Source organism: Euprymna scolopes, chromosome 40 (assembly GCF_053919585.1).
Source record: "Euprymna scolopes isolate OS-2025 chromosome 40, ASM5391958v1, whole genome shotgun sequence".
NCBI classification, from domain to species: domain Eukaryota; kingdom Metazoa; phylum Mollusca; class Cephalopoda; order Sepiida; family Sepiolidae; genus Euprymna; species Euprymna scolopes.
The window spans coordinates 57,475,460-57,500,005 of NC_136521.1; positions in this window are offsets into that span (position 1 = coordinate 57,475,460).

Sequence of the window (24,546 nt, forward strand, 5' to 3'; positions counted from 1 at the left end):
GGGTTTGATGAAAGAAATTGATCTTTTCGAAGGTAAAACAGCAATAATTCTGATTTGCTAAAAAATATGTCAGAAGATCAAGCACATAACTATTTAGAATGTAAATTTATTGAAATTTCTTAACATTTATTGTTTCGGGCTTAAATCAAGTTAAAAAGTTTGATCCATGTCCAAGTAACCTACATCTAAAATTTCAAGTGTTTAGACCCAAAATTGGCAGAGGAGTTTGGTCGAGTTTTCAACGGTTCAATTGTTGAAGTTTGACCCCTTGACAGCCAAATTTCTGGCCGAAAACCGATTTAAAAGATTTTTCCAAATCTCAAAACCCCTTATGACAAATCTCAAGTCTGTAAACTGAAAATTGACAGACTAGTTTAGTAGGGAAATGTACACACGCTGTCACACACACACACACACACACACACACACACACACACACACACACACACACCACACACACACACACACACATTTAATGGGTGCCAGGCGTTGCCCGGTGTTTGGAGTTGTATGCTGAGCAAAAAAAAAAAAAAAAAAAAAAAAGATGGTCAAATTTTTTTAACTTTGACCCCTATTATGACCCGTTAACATTTATTGTTTTGGGCTCAAATCAAGTTATTAAGTTAGATCCATATCCAAGGAACCTATATCTAAAATTTCAAGTGTTAAGACCCAAAATTATTGGAGGATTTCGGTAGAGATCTTAAAGGTCAAATCGTTGAACTTTTACCCCTTAACAGCCAAATGTCTGGCCGAAAACCGACCACAAAGGCATTCCCAAATCTCAGTACCCTGTATATCAAATTTCGAGTCTGAAGACTAAAAATTGACAGAGTTATTACGTAGGGAAATGTACAGAGACAGAAAGACAGACAGACACTTTCACTTTTATAGATATATAGACTAGCATTTCAGCACGGCGTTGCTTGGGTGTTTGGAGGTGTGTGTTGAGCAAAAACAAAAAAGAAGTGGTAGTAGGAAGGCAGGATCGAACCCGTACCGCGAAGGAGGAAAAGAACGAGAAAAAACATGACATCTTTGCTGTTACGACCATCGCCAAACCGGAAGTGACGTAGGTTTAAGTTAAGGCTAGAAATCGAAAAGAGAGGATGACTTCGAAAATATCGGCGATCAAAGCGGCCCCCCTTCTTGTTGAAAAAGCCCCAGTTGAGGGTGAAGAAATTAATGTTTTTAGCCAATTGTTCGGTATTTTTCGTCTGAAGGGTCGAGCTTCAAAACGATACTGATCTCGTGAAAATCCGTCGCCTCTGTTGAAATTTTTAGGCAGATATGCAAACATACATACATACATTTATATATTGGTAGCTCAAATTTTTGACCCGGACCGATTAAAAAGGTTGCCCTATCTTTGAATACTCTTTATATAAAATTTCAAATGTTTAGACCTGAAATTGGCTGAGTAATTTGGTAGAGACCGCAGAGGTCTTTTTTTTTAACTTTGACCCCTTAAGATTTATTGTTTTGGGCTCAAATCAAGTTATTAAGTTAGATCCATGTCCAAGAAACCTATATCTAAAATTTCAATTGTTTATACCCAAAATTGGCGGAGGAGTTGGTAGAGTTCTCAAAGGTCAAATCGTTGAACTTTGACCCCTTAACAGCCGAATTTCTAGCTGAAAACCGATTACAAAGATTTTCCCAAATCTCAGTACCCTGTATATCAAATTTCGAGTCTGTAGACTGAAAATTGACAGAGTTATTGCGTCGGGAAATGTAGACAGACACACACATAGACAGACAGACTGACAGACAGACAGACAGACACGTTCACTTTTATAGATATATAGATAGATTGTCGTTTCACATCCAAACAAGGCACAAGACTACTGAGTCGTGAGGGGCTACTATCTTGGACAAGATTGGCAAGGAAACTATTTATGGAGTTGGGCAGAAAATTGTTTGTTCACATTATATTAGAATTTCTGCATGTCAGTAAAGTCAGGGAAGCAGGGACTCGAGATGGGATTTCCAAAGTGCAGCAGTCCGAGGGAAAAACGTATTCGAGTAGAAGGCTTTGCGGTATATATGGATCTCCACAGTGTAGGGCAGTGAAGGGGTATGATTTTGCTGCTTTTCTGGTTTGTCGGGGGGGGGGGGTATTTATGTCGAAGAAGTGCTAGTGTTTTGAGTTCATCCGGTCATTTACCTCCTGCCTGATTTACAAGTATTTCAATGGCAAGTGCTCTGACGAACACCGAGCACTAGTACTTCCACAACAACAACAATACTCCTGATAAAAACGACATGCAGCAAACTCCCACCCCACACTATTACAACCTAATAAGTCTCGCACTGTCGACCAAGCTTCAATCTCTGTCCCATCACCAAAAGATGATATCCCTATGCTTGTTTTATAAGTACTTTAATGGTAAATGACCGGATGAACTCAAAACACTAGCACTTCCTCGACGTTTTGGCGATGGGACAGAGGTTGGAGTTTAGCTGATAGTTCAGGATATGTTGGCGACTCTTATTTTTTTTAACTCTGTCTAGGAGCGAGAGATTAATGGTAAATGCACCAGCTCAGATGTGAGAACAATATTCCATACATGGACGAACCGTGGCTCTGTACAGGATACTCTCAGGTGTTAGTAACCTTTTAGCACCGTAAAGAGAGCTCACCTTCCTCACAGCAGCTTTGGTAATCGTCTCAATGTTTTTGTTCCATATCACTCGGTTGGAATGTATGAAATAGCTGTTGAATGTCTGATTGGTTGTTTTTTGTTTTACGGCATATCAACCCTTTTCAGGTTATTTAATGCCGAATCCAGTGATTTTGAAGAAACATTTTTTAATAGAATATATTTGTTGTTTTCAAGTCGGTTTCTATTTAACCCATAGTTGGGACCCTAACAGGTACTACCACTCCGGGTCAGAGTGGACCTGGGAGCAATGGCAATTAAAGGGTTGCTCCACACTCCCCAAAGCCCGCAAGCTGGGGCCTCACCACTGGATATAGTTTGAGGTCATATCCAGAACCTGAATGTCTGGCATCCGATAGAATAACCAACTAGAGGAAAATGATATAAAAAAAAAAAAATGCGAATTTTTATCATTTATACCGACTGAATCTTTATTTGTTTATTGCTATTCAAATTGCGTTGTTGCTTTGATTCGGATAAAGAAAATTGAATGCATTAAAAAAAAATCCTTGTATATAAATCTAACAAGGAGACCCAACCTTGCCCGGGATTGAATGAGGATCAACCAGTGGCGTAGTAACAATTTTGCCACTCGGGGCGGTCGTAAGATTTGCCCTCTCTCCTCCTGACCCTTGATAATCCGTTAATCTTCAAAATTCCAGAAACTCCTCAAAATATTTATTTTCACGGAATTACAAACAAGGATCTAATTTTAGAATGCAGTTATTAGTCCCGGACTTGGCCTTTTGGTCAAGATCAAGGTATGGTATCTGTTCTTTAGATGCTGCACTTCCATTTCTTATTCTCTTTCGGTGGAGGAGAGGTCCTTCACGACTCAGACAATTTTTATTTTTTGTACCTTTTCTCCACGTTAAAAAACGACCCTGGTGTTTAACTCTGTCCCGTGGGGAGCCATAGTAAATAGGTACAATAATCGTATACATATACAGTCATCGCCAAAAAAAAAAAAAACAAAGATTTGTTTTCGTTTACCTGTTGTGCAGCTGACTACAATATGGCCGTCTTCAAGTCCAATATAAACAAGTTCTTGATGTGCCGTTCCTCTTAAGTAATCCAATTTACCAAATTTATACTTCTAACGATTACTGTATTGTCACTTTGACCAATGTAGACTCTTTAACCCTTATCCTCGAGTGGCCTCTGGGCCTTGATGAATGGTGATTCCTTTGTAAAAAAAAAAAGTAAAATCATAAAAAGAATGTTAAATTAATTTTACTGGCTATGCAAAGTGGATACATAAACAAAGGCTGAATAAAAAAAAAACAAATGACACCGCAGATCTTTCTAAACAAAACGTTTGATTCAAATTATAAAAAAAATAATGTTGAATTAATTTTAGTGACTATGCAAAAAAAAAAAAATATATATATATAGTAAACTTTCAACCCTTTAATAAAAAAATTGTTTTAAAAAATGTTATCCGACTTTCTTCAACTTTACATCGTGGCAAAGAAAAAGAGAGAGAAAAAAAAACACAAAATATTGGCAAGGGAGTTTTACCCTGAAATATATTTCTTAAAAATAAACACTTGCTTATTTGAAAAATTTCGCGTTGCAATTTTGGCTTCAAAAGTATTCAATAAGTATTTTATTTTTCAAATATCAGCCAACGCTTCTAAGATATATATATATATATATATATATATATATATATATATATATATATATATATATATATATATATATATATAAATTTTTTAAATAAAAACTTCCCAGAATTTCAAATCGCGTGACCAGGCGCTACCTATCTGACCTCATGAAAAACACTGCAGTTAACATCACGTGAACTCTTCATCCAACTTTCTTAAACTTAACCTCACGGCGAAGAAAAAGAGAAAAAACACATGATTGACAAGGGAGTTTTACTCCGAAATATATTTCTTAAAAATAAACACTTGTTTATTTGAAAAATTTCGCGTTGCAATTTTGGCTTCAAACGTATTCAATGCATATTGTATTTTTTTCAAATTTGTATTTATTCTTCAAATATTGCTAAAAAACAAATATATACCATTCCTTGAAAGTTTCAAGAAATTATTCTTTAATATAAAACAGGGGTATTCAACTTAAAATATTCATTTTCATTGGACATAAAACTGATGTTATTTGAAAAATTCGTTTAAAAACAATATTACACATATAAAACACAAAAACATACTACGATTTAAAAAAACTCATTTTGGTATAAAATTTCAGATTTTTTGCTAGCTTTCTATTATTTTAATTTTTCTATTTTCTATTTTTACCCCCCTCAAAATGCCACACCTAACACGTGTCGCCCATTTTTCAATCGAATCGATTGATTGTATGCTCTAGTCGAGGACCCACCGCAGTGCACCAGGAAGAAGCTTCACATACATCCCTGTCATCATCATCGGCGGTCACTCGTGTCCGAGTAAGACTGTCCTTTGTTGTGGCTTCTGTGGGTCCTCAGGTGAGCATAGAGCCCAATCCTAGACCCAATTTGTCTTGTGCAATTTGGGCAGATAAAGGTAGTGCTGGTGGGGTGGGGTTGGGTGTGTCTGGTTGATAATCTGTCCTTTCTGTGCTTGCGTTTATCCTCAGCAGCTTGATTTAGGTCACTACTATAAAGCGCAGCACCTTCGTGGACAGCGCTCCTCCATGCCAACCTGGTCCCAGCCACGTCCTCCCATGTCTCAAGGTCCATGTGAAACCGCTTTAGATTTGCTTTGATGTTGTCCTTATACCTCATCTTTTGGCCACCCTGGGCACGCTTTCCCTCAACAAGCTTAGAGTAGAAAATCTGTTTTGGGAGACGGAGATCCGGCATTCGGACAACATGACCAGTCCATCTGAGCTGGCGTTGAGCAATCCCTGTAGTGACTTAGTCAACAATACATTGCAGTCTAAATTGCACTGTTGAGAACCTGCTGTCAATTTTATTAAAATTTTAATTAAAATTTTAAATTTTAATTAAAGTGTAAAATTTTAATTAAAGTTTAAAATGCAAATGTTAAGTATCATGGTTCGATTGTCTTCTAAACACAAACATTAATTTCGAACGCACTCCTGTCATATCAAAGAACCTACTGTTGATTTTATACGCCGGGTCCTTCTGCTTGTGAGATTCTAAAACTTCTCAAATGCACATGTGATGTTAGACTGTATAAGGATGTTTACTTTGGTAGAAATCGAATCGTTCCTTCTTTAATCGGATTTTTCTGATTATAGATTTTTCGATTCTTATCGGACGCATTCGGATATGAAACCTATCTAAGAACACTTCCAGACACATTAAATACATTTGTGTGAAATTTTAAAGAAAAAAATGTCGTCTATGTTGTTTCAGAGTCAACAGTGGACGAACACATCCGCACAGACCCACAAACATTCAAAGTTTCTTTTATATATATATATATATATATATATATATATATATATATATATATATATATATATATATATATATATATATATATGGTCAGGTCATGTCATATGCTACTGGTACCATGTACCCAGTACTATCTGCCTCATGGTTGGGTCACCGGCGACTAAACTGGTTCCCCCACCAGATATGTTTGGTGAGGAGGGCGGCGAGTCTCCCTGAAGGATTAAAAACAAGACCTTCCAAAGGACGAATGAACCCTTTTTCGGGGTAAACGACCAACTAGCACTGTGTATATTTGAGTGTGTGTGTATATATATATATATGTGTGTTGGGGTGAAGAGGGGTCCTGTAAGCCGTGGTGAAGGCAACCTTTCCAGGACAAGCAAATCTCTGATTTAAAAAAACCATAAAGCGCAGACCAGTACCCGCATTAAGCTGGTCTGCAGTTTAATTTGTTACTAGCTATCTTGCTCTTGCTTGATTCTGGATCTCAACATTTTGAACCGAGAGAGAGACTTAGCTGTCGTACAAAGCTAAGACTCTGTAACATCATCTTTGTATAGATATTCCCTCAGGTAATTGGGATCATGGGCTAAGTGTCTGAGGGAGTGGCGCTCGTCTGACAAGACGTTGCAATCATCATATATATAATTTAATCACATAAATGAATATACGAAAGTATAAATTTATGCGTAACCTTTAAGTATTTACTTCAACAGTGCTCAATACGTAGGTAGAGCTAGGTAGTAAGTTATAAAATATATATGCAATTAAGCTAATGTAGCTTAATTGCCATATATATTTTATAACTTATATATATATATATATATATATATATATAATTGATATGTAGTTTACTTGAAGCGTTATGTGGGATAGGTATGTAGTAGAGATTTAGAAGGCTATCACAATGCGAGGAATGAGATATAGTCGGTGTTGATGAGAGAAGACGAAAACAAGTGGCGATTTACAAATCAATAAGTGCACACATATATGTCTCTATATACATGTATTTATTCAATTGTATTAAGCATAAATGTCTTAATTTTTGTATCTGTGACAATATCCATTATATTTCGGGAAAAATTCCCCTTTTCAGATGGTGGATGTTACAGTTCTATTCAGAGCATGCCGGGTGGAACGAAAGCAGTGGATTAAATGGCTGTGTGGAGTCTCGCAGCAAATTTAAGGAGGGGGAATTTAGATGTATAGCGTGTTTTAGGTGATTAGCATATTATTGAACTTGTTAGATTTTTATTTTATTTTTGTTCTTTTTTGCATAATCTGTATTTGATTTTGTTGTCTTTTTTCCGTTGCTGCATATTATTTATTTATTTGTTTGTTTTATTTATTTACGTCGTTGCTTTTTTTTTAATGGAATGACCATGCAGCTCAAGCATGTAAAGTTCACTAGCTTGCCTAGGTTGACTATTGAAGGAGGGATGGAGAGCGAGGTTGTGAATGAGGAGGGGAAGGGAGGGTGTGTGCGGGATGGGATGCTCTTAGTCGACTGTTGGAGGGTGTGTGCGGGATGGGGTGCTCTTGGCCGACTGTTGGCGTGTTTGCACACATCCCACCTCGCGATCCCTTCATGCTGTCAGCGTTGTCACTAGAAAATAAACATTGTCAAACCATTTATTCCTGTTCGCATTATTTTAAAAGGGTAGGAGACTGGTTTGTATTTATATCTGTTGTGGAGGTAAACAGATTTCAAACAAACCTCGATCAGCGATGCAGCTAGTTCTTTTCTCTCTCTCTCCCCCCCTCTCTCTCTCTCTCTCTCTCTATCTATCTATCTTTTCTTGTTTTGTTTTTGGATAGCACAACAATGAGTTAACAGCTATTAAGGCTAAAACCCAATTGAGGATTAGAGTTAACGAAATGGATCGATTGACATATGAATGACGACGAATACTATCATGGGATTAAAAAGATCCACATTGAACCAACTCCAAACAACAGAAGACTCTCCTCAATGACATTTTCCCCATCATCGAAAAATGTCACTTATGAAATTTGAGAATTGAAGAAAAATAAAAATAAAGGGGGGGGGAGCCTCACAACTCTCTCCATCCCTCTTTCTATTCATTTGTTGTATGAAATATACAAGGTGCTTTTAATAAGTTTCCAGACTTTTTTCGAATGGGCACCTTTATTGATAATATACACATGAAACTCTAGTCCCTTCTCGAAGTAATCTCCCCCGGCTGCAATGCACTTGCTGTACCGTCCCAACACCTTCTAGAAGGTCCCATAAAAGTCCTGTTGTGTAAACGTGTCACTGACCCTCGCCACAGCCTCTTTCATCTCCTTAATCATAACGACAACCTCTAAAGTTTTCCTTGGGCTTAGGGAATAACGAAAACGTAACACGGAGCAAGGTCTGGATTCTAGGAAGGGTGAGGAACTGTCTTGATGCCCATGACAACGTCTTTTTGATTTTCTTTGAGCACTCTTGGGACAAACTTCCCGCAAATCTTCCGCATCTTCAAATAATTGTGTTTACAGTTTCCACACTGATATCAAACTGTGCACTTATTGTCTCTATAGACACACGACGGCCAATGAACTCTGATGTTCTGAATTCCTTATTCCTCTCATCATCCCTTACAGACTCCCTGCTTTCCTTGAATCAATTATGCCACTCAAAAACGGATGCTTGATTCATGCAAGATGGTCCAAACGCAGTCTAAAAAAAATTAACGCATATCGTTCTTCTAAAGTGTCCTCACGTCCAGATTGCATTTTTGAAATTCTCTAGCTGTGACAGTTATGCTTTAGTAGGGTGTATTCCAATTCCTGCAGCAGCTGTTCATTTGATCTTAAAATAATAAAAATTGGTCAGCCATCTCATAAGATGCATAGCAATAACATACTCTTTTCAAGAGTCTACGACAATTTTAAATGTCTGTACGCAAAAGTTTGGAAACTAATTTAAGGCCTTCGTATTTCAGTGATAAATTTCAAGTGTAGAGAGTTACGTTCCATTTAATCTGTAAGTGTGACTATTGTATGTTGGAACAAATTTCAGTAGAATTTGGACTTCGAGGGTCGGCGATTCGGTGTGAGGGGGAGGGGTAGTGTTTTAGTCCGTTTGATTAATTTCGTTCCCTCACCCTTCAAATCCTCTGATGGTTAGTGGATCCTTTAATGACCCTTCCCAACCCCGACCGCCTCACCGGTGCGGAAATTACCTGGGTTTTCACGATCACTTATTTCAGCTCGGCGCCAAGTGACAGGCCAGACGCGCCGATTTTTTTTTTCTCCTCTCCTGGATACCCCATCACCTTCTGCGCTTGACGTGTTCCATGGCGGGATTCCTTGGGCTTTCTTTTGCTTTTCTTTCTACACTCTTTTTTTTTTATTGTTACCCCCGACCCGTCAACGATGGTCATCGTCGAATTATTTCCCGTTCGACTTTGCACGCTGCCTCGGCGCATCTCTTTCTTTCTCTCTTTCTCTCTCTCTCTGTCTCTGTCTCTCTCTCTCTCACATTTTGTTTCTCTGTCTTCCCCCCACCCTCCCTTTAATAGACAAAAGGCAAATGCTCAGAAAATGGAATAAGTCTCAAACGCGAAATTTTCAAACGAAACACTTACCATGTCTGCTGGCCTCATTCCTCTTAATATGATGGCCTTGAAAGCACAACAAAAATTATCCCTCATAGACATGGCGCCAGGAAATCAAACTTGGTTAGTGATTTACCAGACCTAATGGCGTTAAAAATATCAACGTCCTCAAGTATTTATTTATGGTAAACATTTTTGCTTTGTTTTTCCAATTTTTTTTTTTTTTTTTTTAGATATTCAGCAAAGTAGCCAACAAACGAAAAATGTGTCCAAAAAGTCAAATTTATAACAAAGTCCCCTTAAGTAATCCAAATTTCCACAACTAACGATTAGTACAATATTGTCCCATCAATTCGTGTCCTCGAGTGCCCTCCAGGTCATGATAAGTAGTGGCTCCTTTGTAAAATGCTGCTGCTACTCCTCCTCCTCCTACTACTACTACTACAATATAATAATAATAATAATGATAATAATAATAATGATAATAATAATAATGATAATAATAATAATAATAATAATAATAATAATAATAATAATAATGTTACCAAAGGCAGGATAAGTTACTGTTTTACTTCCCTAGATAAGTTTTTTTTTTAACGGAATTTTAAACGCTCATTCAGTTCGAAAAACAAGCAGTGTTTTAGTTGGAAAATGAAACCGGCAATCAACGTGACCTACGAAAGCACGCCGTCTTTTCAGAAATATAGGGTCTACCAAACGATTGTGAAAAATGGACCGCATGTGTCCGTGACGTCAGATTTGTGTTAACTATACGAACTATGGAAAAGCATAAGCGACTTAATGATTTTTTTAAAACCTTTGTTTATCGTCTTCAAACTGCAATTAATAATTAATCTTTATTATAATTTTGTTAGATTTTAAGATTTAGAGTTTAATGATTAATAATATTATAAAACATTTGGGGTTCGTATTACTGTACACATAGATTCGAAAAAGTTGTCAAAAAACAAATATATAACAAATAAATGTTATCAAAGGCAAGATAAGTTACTTTTCTACCTAACTGGATATATTTTTTGTGTTTTTATTCAATGTAACATATTTATTCAGCTCGAAAAACATACAGTGTTTACCGATGTATTCGAAAATTCAAGATGGCGTCTCACACTCTCTTTAACACCGTAAGTTTGGGAAAAGGTGTTATAAATAAAAAACTATACAAAATACTATTAAAAACCCGCCGCATATATGTCAACCTATGTCACGGTAACATATATTGAGCGAGTTTTTAACAGTATTTTAACCGGTTTTTTATTTATTACACCTTTTTCCAAACTTACCGTGTTAAAGAGAGAATCGGCCGCCATCTTGAATTTTCCAATGCATCGGTAAACACTGTATGCTTTTCGAGCTGAATAAACATGTTAAATTGAATAAAAACACGAAAATTATATCCAGTTTGGTAGGAAAGTAACTTATCTTGCCTTTGATAACATTTATTTGTTATATATTTGTTTTTTGACAACTTTGTCGAATCTATGTGTACAGTAATACAAACCCAACATTTGTATATTAAATATGAAATACGGTTTTACTGAATGTTCATTTGGTTACCTACGGGGTTCCATATTTTGTTCGGTGAAAAGAGACATACAAAATATGAGGCGGGGGGGACCTACAAGATGCTTAATATTTGTGCAATAATATTTTCAAATTGGTTTTAATCTGGCGATAAAATAGCTGACAAGAGTCATGTTTATATTAAAACAAAGTAAACACAATTAATTAAAAATTTATGTTGTAACGGAACATTTTGAAATAATGGAATGTTAATCGTTTTAATATTTTAAAAAACAATTAATTTTTAGGAAGTTTCTTTTTCTTGGCAATTCAACTCATTATAGTATATATTAATTAGAAAAAACGCTATTTAAAAAAAAACATAATAATATTAAATTTATATTATTTTTTTAATTCCAACTTCAAGGTAACTTTTTGTTCAATACGTGTATTTAAATTTAACAAAATAAATATGTTTTACGTATTTGAACTATTATGTTTCATAATAAAAGAAATGTCGATAGATTTAAATATATTTTGTTCAAATTTCGAAAAAATAAATATGGGGGGGGGGACACGCACTAAAAAAATTTTTTCCCCTTATATATTTTATGGAAACTGCATTTTATATGTAACTAGCGGGGGTACCCGGCGTTGCCCGGGTGTTTGTAGGTGTGTGTGGTGTTAAATAAAAAAGTTTGAAAATAAAATCGGCCAGCTAGAATGAGTTAGTGAAAGATGTTTGAATTTATTTAAGAACCAAATTGACAGGTGCGTGGCCGGAAGTCGTCGAGCATTACGACGACGACGACGACAACGCCGACGACGACGACGACAACGCCGACGACGACGACGACAACGCCGACGACGACGACGACAACGCCGACGACGACGACGACGACAACGCCGACGACGACGACGTAGTTTTGTTTGTTATAAGTGGTAGTAAAAAAAGAAAACAACGTTAAAACTTAAGCGGGAAAAACACAAAAAAAACTTACGTAAGCCAAACGAACGATGAAAACAGAAAAAACGAACACGTGAAAAATGGCTTAAATAAGTCTGTTTCGATATTAAAATTTAAAAAATCGGTTGGTACCCGGGTGTTTTTGGGTGTGTGGTCGGGGTGGATAAGCGAAGTAAAAAACAAAACAAACAACAAAAAAAAAACACAGAAAAAACGAACGTTACGTGAAAAATGGCTTGAATAACACTAGTTCAATGTTTAAATTTTAAAAAATCGGAAAAAAAGAAGACATCTTACACCACGATTCGAACCCAAAACGTTTAGATAATGAACCAACGTGCTAATCAACTGACCTAACGCGATGTACATTAAATTTGTTTAGTTTTTCAACTATTTAAAGTAAATCAGGTTTCATCCCCCCGTCGAAAATTGTCGATTTCGGGGTGAAAAAAATGAACGTTTTTGACCAATTTTTCGATATTTTTTGAGCAAAGGATGGAGCTTCGATATGATACCGAGTTTGTGAATTTTTGTTGTGTCTGTCGAAAGTTTTTAGCAGACACACAAACATACATACATACATACATACATACATACATACATACATACATACATATATTTTCCCTTTTATATATATAGATTTCATTCTAAAATGGATAAGTATGGAAAATTTCACGAAAATCTGACCATTAGTTAATTTTTGCTAGATTTATTAAACACGTGTATGTTTTCACGTTCGAAATGCTTACTACATGAGAACGTTATTTTAATGCGCCAATTATGTAAACATAATTTTCGTCTCGCAATTTCATTATTTTCGTACGATGAAAAATTTTTAAAAAAATTATTACTCGTTTATTTTGCCCTTCTTCTTTTAAATGGCACAAAAGTTATATTGATAATATTAATTTATAATAAAGTTACATCGTTTTACATATGGGGAGGGTAATTCTGTGGTGACATTTGGTAGTGCCTATAGAAATACAACATTATTAAAAAAAAAGAATTAAAACTTTTGTAATAAGAACAGGTGTTTGGCATTTCAAATATTTGTAACAAAACACATCGAAGATATTTTTGTCTGAAACTACAACATATTTCTTCCGGGCAACGTTACATTAATAATCGATCACAAATCGAAAATTAAACAAAATACTGGTTGAACATTACATTTTCGCAGGATTTGTGAAATTTACTCACAGATTGACAAGGAAGTTCTTGCGATTTTAAACTTTCAAATTCAGATAAACTTCGCTTAGATTTTTTAACCATTTCTCACGCAAAAAGTTGCCGATAAGCTTGAAAAAGTAGTAGTCAGTAGGTGAAAGGTCTGGAGAGTATAGCGGATGAGGTAGAATTCCGTAGCCCAATTCGTTCAACTTCTGCAGGGTCAATTAACCAAGGTGCGGTTTGGCATTGTCGCGGAGAATTGGGCATTTTCTGTTAACTAAAGCTGGGTGTTGTTGTCGAAGTTTCTGGTGCATCTTATCAATTTGTTGACAGTACTTCACCGTCTTAATGAGTTCGCCTGCATTCAAAAAACTGTAATGGAGAAGACCAGTTGCAGACCACCAAACAGTCAGCATGATCTTCTTTTGGTGCAACACTGGTTTCGGGAAGTGTCATAGAGCTTTCTCGGCGTCTAACCACTGAGTTGAGCGTCGCCGGTTGTAAAGAACCCACTTTTCATCGCAAGTCATAACCCGGTTGAGAAACGGGTCGTTCTTGTTGCGTAAAAAAAGGAAGATGACACTTTATAACAGCGTTTTTATTTCGTTGTCGTTCAATTCATGAGACACCAATTTATGAAAATTCTTTGTCTCTCCAATCTCTCTCAAGTGGTTGGAAACTGTCGTATACGTTACGTCTAATTCAGAAGCAAATTCTCCAACAGTACGTCCAAGGATGGAATACTGTTGCCATATCTGGGCAGCAGCTGCTAAAAACAGCCTATCCTGCCTTGACAGAGTACAAAATAGACTTCGTGGCTTAGTGGGGGATGCCCTTTTCTCTACCCTGCAACCTCTCTCCCACAGAAGAGACGTTGCGAGCCTATCTTTGTTTTATCGTTATTTCCATGGCAGGTGCTCATCTGAACTCCAATCTCTGGTCCCCCCTCGCCAATCTTTCACGAAAAACACCCGTCTAGCTGTATCCACCGTGAAAAATTCCCCCCACTCTATATCTGTGGCTAAATCAAAACGTGGTTTCCATGAACAAAGCTTCTTTTTTAGAACTGCACGCCTGTGTTCCGTCTGCCTGCTTCCCACCGGACTACAACTTGGATGTCTTCAAGTTCAATGTTTACAAATTCCTAATGAACCGCCCCCTTAAGTAAACACTTCATCAAATCTCCACACTAACGTAATGTACTTGCAATAACCCTTATCCCTGAGTGGCTTCCGGGCCTTGATAAGTGGTGATCACTGTGTAAAAAAAAAAAAGTTGTGCGTGGATTGGCTTCGAGTAAGGCTCTTAATTGATCGTTGTCAACATCCGATGGCCTATCACTAGGCTCATCATCTTCAAGACTTTCGTCGCCGCCACGTATTTTTTAAAACCACCATTGTGCTGTGCATTTAGTAGTGTAGTGGTTCCTAAACCAAACACTCCATTGATATCGCGAGCTGTTTCAGCAGCTTTTCGGCCTAGCTTGAATTGAAATTGAAAAATGTGCGAATTTGCTTTTTTTCCGTCTTGTATTCAACGTTCTGAAAAGAAGACAATTGTTTTAAAACGATTGTAATTGAAACGATTCGGCGGGGCGAAAAACGCTTTTAAAATGATATATAAAATGAATGTATTATAACGAAAACTTATTTGAAAAACATTTGAAATCAAAATTAAAAATTCTGAAAGAACTTTCTGTACAACTCAAGAGATGTGTTTGTGCAAGTACGTTAAGAAAAAGAAAACAAAACTTTTTCTAAAATTACTGGATTCAACATTAAAAAAACCCGAAAAGGGTTGATATACAATAAAAGAAAACAACCAACCAAACAACATAAACAGATATTGGAAGGCATAAAGAACATCAATCATAAGAACTTTTGGTGTGTCGTGAATCACAGACTCCTTTTTATATATATGGTGACAGGAAAGTCGAACCCGGAAAACTCGTACCCGGAAAACTGGTCGCTTTTTGCTAGGTAGGAAAACTGGTCCCTTATTAAAAGAGCAGTTTTCCTACCTAGCAAAAAGGGGCGAGTTTTCTAGGTACGAGTTTTCCGGTTCGACTTTCCTGTCACCATATATATATATATATATATATATATATATATATATATATATATATATATATATATATATATATATATATATTTATATATATATATATTTATATATATATATATATATATTTATATATATATATATATTTATATATATATATATTTATATATATATATATATATTTATATATATATATTTATATATATATATATATTTATATATATATATTTATATATATATATATATTTATATATATATATATATATTTATATATATATATATAAATATTTATATATATATATATATTTATATATATATTTATATATATATTTATATATATATATATTTATATATATATATTTATATATATATATATATATATATAGTAATTTATAATATATATATGGCGATTAAGCTACACTGAATATTCTGCGTTTCATCCAACTATAGGATTCGTCAGGCTTATGCGCGAATTCTGTCGTTGCTTCTTGTTTTTATATATGTTGAGGATTTCTAGTTGGCCAATCGGCTTTCTAGTCTCCACCGCGCCCCTTCCTATCAGCCAATGGGCATGCATTTTATCAAGCAAAGGATCTGTTTTGGAACTAGGTTAGTGGTTTTTAGGTGGCCGTTCTCCTTTTTTTATACTGAAAGTAAACAAATTACCGATAAACTAAAAATTAGCGATAAAGTTGGCAAATTGAAACCTAGAGAGTCATACATTCTGCTTAAAGACCACAAATGGGACTTTAATAATAATCCCAGCACCCGCCTGATAAACCCAACTAAACCAGAAATAGGTAGAATTAGCAAAACTATACTTTCTAGAGTAAACAAACAAATCAAACAGGACCTAGAACTAAACCAGTGGGCAAATACTACCGAAGCAATCACCTGGTTTAAAAATATAGAAAACAAAGATAAATGTACGTTCATACAGTTTGACATCATAGACTTTTATCCCTCGATATCCGAAGAACTTTTTATCATTGCCCTAGAATTTGCCGAGGTATACACTGATATATCCTCAGAAGAAATCCACATAATTAAAAAATGTAGAAAATCAGTTCTAATAAATAACAATAACCAATGGATAAAAACTAAAATGAAAAATTCATTCGATTTGGCGATGGGTGCCAGAGACTCTGCAGAGGCATCAGACCTTGTGGGATTATTCATTCTATATACCCTCACAAGCATATTCGATACTACGGATATCGGCCTATATAGAGATGACGGACTAGCTATAATAAAAAACTCCAACAAAGTCAAGGGAGAAAATTTTAAGAAAAGCATACACAAAGAAATGAAAAAATTAGGCCTAAAAGCGGACATATCAGCTAACATAAAAATAACAAACTTCCTGGACGTCACGTTAAACTTAGATAAAAACACATATGAACCATACTTAGAAGATTACGCTACTCCAATTTACGTAACCCCTAAGTCCAACCACCCACCATCAATTATAAAACATATTCCTAACTCGATCGTAAGTAGACTCAGTAATAACTCAAGCGATGAAAATGCATTTAACAGGTCATCCAATATTTACGAAACAGCCCTAAAAAATAGTGGATACAAAAATATCGATATCAAATATAAGCAACAAAACACCAACAACTATAATAAAATTAAAAACAGAAGAAAAAGAACTATAATTTGGTATACGGCCCCATACAATCAAATGTTAAAAACAAAACTTGGCAAGAAATTTCGAGATCTTATTGAAAAACACTTTCCCGCAACCAACCCCTTACACAAAATCTTCAATAAAAATACCTTGAAGTTATCTTACAGTTGTTGCGAAAATTTAGAGATGATAATTAAGGCACATAATAACAAAATACTAAATGAAAACAATGTAAACAACAACAACAAAATAAACAATAAAAAAAGTAGACACCATGACAGAAATAAAACCAACACTAGCAGAAATAATAATAATAATAATAATAATAATAATAATAATAATAATAATAACAAACCAACCCCAGACAAGAACAACCATACCATAAATAAAAATACTAATAACGAACAAGATAAATGCAATTGTAGACACCGCACACTTTGCCCAGTCCAAAATAAATGTCTAACAAAAAGCGTAGTTTATCAAGCAACAATATTTGCGAAAGAAAACCCGAATAACAAGAAATATTACATAGGCATGACTTCCTTAGATTTCAAAACCCGATACTATGACCACAAAAGCACATTCAAAAATAAAAAACACCGTATAAAAACAACACTAGCGAATAAATACTGGGAACTCAAAGAAAGCGGACATTCGCCGGTAGTCGAATGGAAAATAATGAGACAAGCTACCACATGCAGACATTTAGACGACCCATGTAAATTATGCCTCCATGAAAAATTTTCTATCCTGTACTTTAAAGAACCTCAAAATCTATTAAACTGTAGGCGGGAAATAGCAAACAACTGTGTTCACAAAATAAAACTTACTCTAGGATAGCGATACAAAATAGCTTTAAAACTAACAATAACAATAGAAAACAAACAAATAAATAAATTAAATAAACATGAATATACATAAACGATCACATATATATATATATATATATATATATATATATATATGTATGTATATATATGTGCATTATTGTGTACACATAGGTATATTTATATGTATATAAAAAAAAGGAGAACGGCCACCTAAAAACCACTAACCTAGTTCCAAAACAGATCCTTTGTTTGGTAAAATGCATGCCCATTGGCTGATAGGAAGGGGCGCGGTGGAGACTAGAAAGCCGATTGGCCAACTAGAAATCCTCAACATATATAAAAACAAGAAGCAACGACAGAATTCGCGCATAAGCCTGACGAATCCTATAGTTGGATGAAACGCAGAATATTCAGTGTAGCTTAATCGCCATATATATTTTATAAATTACTAACTAGCTCTACCTACGTATTGAGCACTTTTGAAGTAAATACTTAAAGTTTACGCATAAATCTATACTTCCGTATATTAAATTTATGTGAATAAATGAAGTAGTTATATATATATATATATATATATATATATATATATATATATATATATATATATATATATTGTGTGTTGTTTTCATATATTGTCGCCGAGGCAAAATGAACATAGAAGAAAGAGAGAGAGAGGGAGAGAGAGAGAGAGAGAAATAGAGGGTAAACCTATAAAGAGAGAAAGAGAAAGTATAGGAGAAAAAAAGAGAGGTGAGAAAAACGTTCAGCAGACAAGCTAGGGAGTTGGCAGGTGACCCGGTAAGAGACACGCTTTATGACCCCTGCCAGTTACTAAGCGAACAAGGAAAGTAATACTCTCAAGAATTGTAAGTGTCAACGGAATTGAAGGAATAAATTGTAAGATAGTCAACATCACGAAATTCAGAATATATACTTTTCTCATTCATTTGTTATATGCTCTATAATCATATTGAGCTTAGATTAAGGATTTGTATATATAAAAAGTGAAATATAATTGATATATAATTAATATATCATATTTTTATAATTTTTCTAATTTTTATTTTTATAATTAATATATTATACTTATATTAATAAATATAATTGAAATCGGAGAAATCATATTTTCATAGATATATGTGTGTGTGTGTGTGTGTGTGTGTGTGTGCGAAAAATTGCAAACTAAACAAAATACTGATAGAAATATCCAATGAATGTCACCAATCGTTCGGAAATGAATGTTGATGTTTGTAGCGGGTATGGGTCCCAAATTCCAGCCTCGCCTTCAGTTTTGGAAAAGTTAGGTCATGTTATGCCGGTTAGGCCGATAGCGTCGTCGCAAAGAAAATATAATTTAATAAACCCCTTGAATTAACATGGACATAAACAACATGAGCCTATTTTGGAAAACGTATGACAAGTCGAAAGCATTTTGAAGGGGAAAAATATTAAGATCTAGAACTCCTCGGTGTTTAGTTTGTCAAAATACAAATGGCAAAAGTAAAAGTTTTGGTTAGGATCAAAGTGAAGTATCTGTTCTGTCACTACACTTCGCCTTTTCCGACCTCTGTCAGGAAATTTTTTAATTTTGTTTCTTTTCAGAGTGCCCCTTTTTGTGGAGCTGGATTTTCCCCACATTAAAAACCGACATTGTGTCTAACTCTGCCCTCATGGGGAGGCAAGTAAAACGGAACAAAAGCAAATGTTTGTTTGCGATTATAGGAGAAGGAGTTCTTCTTTTGAAAGGATGGAGCTCGGCTTCCATTATAGACATTTATCTAGCTTTTATAATTTTGATCAAAGAAAATGTGCCACGATGCTCAATATAGTAATACAAATGCACGAAAATTTTTGTTTGCAAAAAAAAAAAAAAAAAAAAAAAAAAAAGAAAATGTTTTTTTTTTTTAAAGCTTTTAATAGGGGGCTTGAAATGTAACGTGGTTATAAATCTTCTTCAACGGTATCATTACATTTTAGCATCCGGGACCAACACGTTGTGTCTCGGACAGGCACAAGGAAACAAACAAAAGGAAGAAATTCGACTCGGCTATTTCTACAGTTTTAACAAAAGGCATTTATTACCGTTACTTTCCTAACAATGTCTGCACCTTGTGTTTTGACAGTTCCTCTCATACCGGCACGTGCTTAACAAAAAACAAAAAACTCTACAGTGTCGAACACGTGCTTTAAAAGCCTCTCATGCTGCCACCTGAATACATGCCCATCTCACGCCGACATGCCTTGCCGATCAGCTCCACGTGGTGCATCTTTCCTCTCTTTTTGTTTCCCTTTTCTTCATCCGTTGTGACGTCATATCGTGCACCAGCTCGGTCATTTGCATATGTGCCATGCAGTTGCCGTTCTACTAGTTTTTGTTTAATTTTCGATTTTTGAGCGATTATCGAGGCGCAACTATGGTTCGAATGAGTCCGCTAATTTGCTTTTCGTTCTAACTTGATAGGTTTTACATTACTTTAAATCTAAATAACTAAAAAAGAACAAACACTTTAAAATACGTTAAAACACAAAAAATAGGTAGGTAGAGGAGTAAATAATCTTGCCTTTGGTTGCAATACAGCGCAGACGGCTATATGTAAATACCGAGCAGTGAGCGAAATGACGTCACTGTAAGTAAAAAAAAAAACTATAAAAGGAGAGATCATGTTAGAGGCGTGGATGATGTTCGAGAGCATGTTCGCCTGGGTGACGTCATAGGAAATAAATGTCGTTGTTAAAAAGAAAAGGCGAGCTGAAGTTCGTTTCTATTCTTTGTCTACTTTGCGACTGAGGCTACAACATGCTGGTTCCCTGACAACTTTACACGGTAACATTTATTTGTTTATGTTTTTTTTTACCACTTTTTTTTTTGCTTTGTTCATTATTCTGGAAAATCACCAAAAATTTGAAGCATAACAACTTTTTTCTGAAATTACTTTATTCGGCATTAAATAACCCGAAAAGGGTTGATATGTCGTAAAACAAATAAACCATACTAAGAATTGACGAATAAATAAAACTAGCTAGCAACCCGTTGTTAATCGTTCGAACAATACGCTTAAACATGGTATTTTAATTTATGCAGATTGCGTATATATTATTATAGAATCAGTCATCTGTTGATTATTAGATATATCGAGTCATAATTTGCCCTGTGGAAAATTTCGCAATAAATAAATAAATAAATAAAAAATTAATAAAACTGAAAAAGTAAATAATAATGATAATGTCGTCCATCAAATTCCGTCTGATTTTGTTTACAATATCACGTCAGTTGATATTTAGACTTGACGATGCATTAACGTTTAATTAACTTCTCATTAACGTTTAATTGTAAAATATGCAAACGAAAAAATGATTTGCGGCGATTTTAAATAGCACCTCTTCTTTTATCGGAAACTGAGTTCGGTAATAAGAAAGAATTAAAATAAAATGGTGAGGTACGCCAGGGTTTGAACAGGGGGACCATTCGACCTGTAATCGAATGCTCTACAACTAAACTAAATCTCCAGATTATTAAAAAATTTGCTTTTTTTTTTTTTTAATTAAATTTAATTTAATGCTGAAATTTTATTATCTCCCTTGGCCGGTGTAACATGAAATATTCCCCTGTAAAATTTTTCTTTTTTTCTATGCATAATAGAGAAAGGCTATTTTTTTTTCTATGCATAATAGAGAAAGGCTATTTTTTTTCTATGCATAATAGAGAAAGGCTATTTTTAAGATCGGCTATTTTCGATTTTCGATAATTATCGGATGAATTTCTCTACAAAGCATATTTAATAACACTGCCAGACATATATATTAGTTTTGTGTGAAATGCGCAAAAGATAGGCTTAGCCGTTTCGGGACCTATGAGTAAGGAACTCTCTCTCTCACACACACACACACACACACACACACACACACACACACACACACACACACACACACTCTCTCACACACACACACACACTCTCTCACACACACACTCTCACACACACGGACACACACACACTCACACACACTGTCACACACACACACACTCACACACTCACACACACACATACACACACTCTCATACACACACACACTCTCTCTCTCACACACACATACACACACACTCACACACACATACACAGTTTCACACACACACACACACTCACACTCTCACTTACACACACACACTCACGCACACATACACACACAAACACTCACACACACACACACTCTCACACACACACACACACTCACACACACAAACTCACACACACACACACACACACACTCTCACTCACACACACACACTCACACACACATACACACACAAACACTCACACACACACACACTCACACACACACTCTCACACACACACAAACTCACACACACACATACACACACAAACACTCACACACACAAACTCTCTCTCACACACACACACACAGTGACTTTTATATAAGAGCAGAGATAGAGCTAGAGATAAATTGGAAGCTAGAGAAGGAAAAAAAGGTCAGAATTGTGATGCGATTTGGTTCAGAATGGAGTAAAGGTTGTGAAGAGAGAGCGTCATTGGACAGTTGTTGTCCAACAGGGACTGGCAGGGTCCGACTACCGACAGCCACGGACGGCGGGGCGCAGGGCAGAGCAGCTGTTTAAAAGATGCAATGTCGAACGGCGAAGTTACTAGTGGAGATTAGAGCCTGACTGGGGTGCGGCTCGAGCGGATAGGGAAAGGCTTTGGTTACTAATGGAAAAGACACGCAAGTGCTCGGTGCTCTGGGGTAGGGATACATCTCGATAAGTTCGCGGGGGGGGGGGCGAGAAGGAGCGAAAGGGGGTTGGATAGAAATGTCGGAACAACAGTGAGCGGAAGGGTCGTAAAACATTCGGCATGAACTATGGTCTGTGGTTGAGGTGACATAAGTCTGAGAGAAGAAAAGGAAAAGAACTATAGAGAGAGGAAGAGAGAGAGAGAGAGAGAGAGACGAAAGAAGGAAGGAAGGAAGGAAAGGAGGGGGAGAGAGAAAAAAGAGAGAATGGGGAAATGTAAGAAAGGGGTGAGTAGAAAGGAAAAAGAGGGGAAAAAAGAAGAAAGTAAATAATAGTCTATATAAATAAAACAACATAGACTATTATTTACTTTCTTCTTTTTTCCATAAAACAGTATATGTATGTGCGTATGTGTCTGTGCGTCTGTAAATATTTAACCGATAAGCTCTTAAACTACAAATCACATAACTACGAAATTAACTGGAAACGATAATCATACACCAATAATGGTTTATAATAGGCACTGGCAATAATATCAGAACAAAAATAGTGGGGCGTGGTTTTGAAAGCCTGTTTATAATAATGTTCTTTTTAGATTTTTTTAAACTAGCATTTCAGCACGGCATTGCCCGGATATTTGGAGGTGTATGCTGAGCAAAAAAAAAAAAAGGGGTCATTTTTTTTTTTTTTTAACTTTGACCCCTACTACATTTATTGTTTTGGGCTCACATCAAGTTATTAAGTTAGATCCATGTCCAAGGGACCTATATCTAAAATTTCAAGTGTTTAGACCCAAATTGTCGGAGGAGTTTGGTAGAGTTCTCAAAGGTCAAATCGTTGAACGTTGACCCCTTAACAGCCAAATTTCTGGCCGAAGACGGAATACAAAGATTTTACCAAATCTCAGTACCCTGTATATCAAATTTCGAGTCTGTAGACTGAAAATTGACAGAGTTTTTGCATTGGAAAATGTACACACACACACACACATACACACACACAGACACGTTCACTTATATATATAGAGAGAGATTCCATTTTCACCCCAAACAAGGCACAGTGCCACTTTGATGTAGGGGCTACTATCAAGGACATAAGTTGCAGGGATATTATGAAGGGAGTTGAGCAGCAAGATGTTTGTTCACATTACACTTGAACTTCTGCATGTCAGTACAGTTGGGAAAGCAGAATTCCGGAAGGGAGTTCCAAAGTCTAGCAGTTCTGGAGAATAAACTATTGGAGTAGAAGGCTTTCTTACATCTAGGGATCTCTACTGTGTAGGGTGGGATTTTGCTGCTTGTCGGGTTTGTCGGGAGATATTCACGTCGAGGGGGTACAGGGGTTTGTAGCTCGTCGGAGCATTCACCATTAGAATACTTGTAGAGTAGTACTTCAAGACTGTCTTGTTGGTAACCGTCAGAATTTTGCAGAAAGTGCTGGAAGACTAAGAAAATAAGATGCTGACACTGAAAAAAAAACAAAAAAAAAAACAGAACACAGAGAGACAAATGACAAAACGAGAAAAGAGGAATGGGAAGAGAAACAACTCCACGGAAGATTCATAAGAATGACAAAAGATGAGAATAACGAAAACACCTGGACATGGATACGAAAAAGACATATAAACCGAGAAACTGAATCTCTAATAACTGCAGCACAAGATAATTCGATAAGAACCAGCCATATCAAAGCAAAGATCGATAAACACAAGAAAACAGCAAATGCAGACTCTGTGGACAAAGAAACGAAACGATAAACCATATAGTAAGTGAATGCAGCAAACTGGCCCAAAAGGAATACAAAAATAGGCAAGACTAAGTGAGGAGAGCGGTGCACTGGGAATTGTGCAAACGGCTGCATTTTGAACATACAGACAAATGGTACAAGCATAAACCCGCAACGATACTCGAAAATGAGAACCACAAAATCATATGAGACATGGACATACACACGGACAAACCCATCCAAGCAAGAAGACCAGATGACGTAATAATTAACAAGAAAGAAAAATCCTG